General features: G+C 39.4%; 1 pseudogene; it reads left to right on the top strand.

The window, feature by feature from the left end:
* The window catches only part of LOC142913817 (28S ribosomal RNA), a 10,625-nt pseudogene that overhangs the window by 5,248 nt on the left and 2,877 nt on the right, over positions 1 to 2,500 (top strand).

Raw genomic sequence — 2,500 nt, 5'->3', positions numbered from 1 at the left:
TTTGGTGTTGGTGAGCGAATCTTGGGTTGGTATGGCCGCCAATCTAGCGATCTTGGAATCATTTTGTGGGCTATCGGGATTGGAGGTTCAGGCCAGAAAGTGCCAGGGCTTCATGATAAGCCCAACCAAAGATTCATATACGGTGAACAACTGCGACCCATGGACTATCAAAAATAAAGATGTCCATATGATCCAACCTGATGAATCAACGAAATACCTTGGTCTGAAAATTGGCCCTTGGACTGGCACTATACAGCCTGATCTACATTGTCAGCTAAAGACATGGATCTCGAAAATCGATGAGGCGCCTCTGAAGCCAACTCAGAAGGTTGAACTACTCAATGCCTATGCCCTACCCAGATTGTTATATCCTGCAGACCACTCGGACTGCAAGCAATCAACTCTCCGTGGGTTGGACCAAGAGATTAGAAAGGCGGTAAAAGGATGGCTCCACCTTCCCGCTTCAACTTGTGATGGACTGTTATATGCCAGAGCCCGAGACGGAGGCCTTGCCATCTTGAAACTGGAAAAAACAATCCCTTCGGTTCAAGTTAGAAGGCTGCAACGTATAGCAAACTCGTCCGATGCTATCACCCGTAATATTGTGTCCTCGCAGGGTATGGAGGAAGAATACCGTAATTTGTGGGTACGAGCAGGGGGTGACAGTGATGCAATCCCAACATTCGTTCTCAGGGACTCGGTGTCAAAAGAACCTGTATATCCGAGACCCTGCGATTGGAGGGAGCATGAATTTCAGAGATGGTGCGAAAAGCCGGTTCAAGGAAGGGGCATTGTAAACTTTGCGCATGATAGAATCAGTAATGCTTGGTTGAGGCCATGGTGCGGCTTTAAACAATGCTTCTTTATCGCAGCACTACAACTAAGGGCAAATATTTACCCAACAAGAGAAAGCTTGAACAGAGGCAGAGATGGGGCCTTACGTTCCTGCAGGAAATGCTCTGCCAGACTCGAGTCCCTTTCGCACATTCTCGGTCAATGTCCTGCAGTACAGAAAGCAAGAATTGCGCGACATAACAAGATCAGTAACATTCTGGCAGACGAAGCGGCTAGATTGGGCTGGTCTGTATACAAAGAGCCACGGTTCATATCCGAGACGGGAGAGATGAGAAAGCCTGACCTCGTGTTTGCAAAAGATGAGGAGGCGGTTGTGATCGATGTCACCGTCCGTTTTGAGCTTTCAAAGAATACCTTGTCAGATGCTGCCTCGCACAAAGTTTCGTACTATACCCCTCTTGGTGATCAAGTCAAAGTGCTGACGAAGGCTAGCAAGGTCACATTCTTTGGATTCCCGGTTGGGGCAAGAGGAAAGTGGCCCCTTGAGAATAACGAGGTACTTACCTCCCTGGGCCTGACCAAACCCAGAACGACATCACTGGCCAAGATGATTTCCCGCAGAACGCTGCTTTTCTCTCTTGATATTCTGAGAATGTTCTGTGGAAATTATGCGGTCTATGAACAGTCATAGACAACCTCCGAAACAAATAATAGTTTTGTTTTAAGATGTCATTTGTTTTAGATTGATTTTGTTATTTTCGAAGGTGAAGTCGGTTTTTATTTCATTTTACTATTTTCCACAATTTAGATTGTTATTTTCCAAGACGGAGTCTTGGTTCTTTTTTTTATTGTTAGTTTTTTTTTTTTACACGTCGTATTTGTTACTTTAGAGCTTAGAGGGGACTTTATTTTTGCCTTACTATTTTCTGCCTACAAAGAAGATTAAAAATAAGATTTTTTCAAGATGGTTTTGTTATTTTCCAAGGTGAAGTCTTGGTATTCTTATTTTACTATTTTCCATAAAGAAGACCTTTCTTTTAGATTTTGTTATTTTCCAAGACGAAGACTTGGTATTTTTATTATATTGCTATTTTTTTACACGAAGCTTATTCAAGAGCACTTATATAGATTAGACTTTGTTATTTTAATTCTTTATTTTTGGACTACATCAGTTCGAGAGTCCTGTAACTTACTATTTTCTGCCTACAAAGAAGATTAGAAATAAGCTTTATTTAAGATGTTTTAGATTAGATTTTGTTATTTTCCAAGGTGAAGTCTTGGTTTTTTTTATTTTACTATTTTCCACAAAGAAGACTTTTCTTTTCTTTTAGATTTTGTTATTTTCCAAGACGAAGACTTGGTATTTTTTTTGCTATTTTTTACAGGAAGCTTTATTCAAGAGCACTTATATAGATTAGACTTTGTTATTTTAATTCTTTATTTTTGCACTACATCAGTTCGAGAGAAGACTACAAACCAGCTTTATTTAAGATGTTTTAGATTAGATTTTGTTATTTTCCAAGGTGAAGTCTTGGTTTTTTATTTTACTATTTTCCACAAAGAAGACTTTTCTTTTAGATTTTGTTATTTTCCAAGACGAAGACTTGGTATTTTTTTATTGCTATTTTTTTACACGAAGCCTATTCAAGAGCACTTATATAGATTAGACTTTGTTATTTTAATTCTTTATTTTTGGACTACATCA

Source organism: Petromyzon marinus, unplaced genomic scaffold (assembly GCF_048934315.1).
Source record: "Petromyzon marinus isolate PM22_M1 ecotype Great Lakes invasive population unplaced genomic scaffold, UKy_Petmar_22M1.pri1.0 PM_G_Scaffold_26, whole genome shotgun sequence".
Taxonomy (NCBI): Eukaryota; Metazoa; Chordata; class Hyperoartia; order Petromyzontiformes; family Petromyzontidae; genus Petromyzon; species Petromyzon marinus.
The sequence above is the reverse complement of the archived record's forward strand: the minus strand, read 5'-3'. Positions and strand labels throughout refer to the sequence as shown.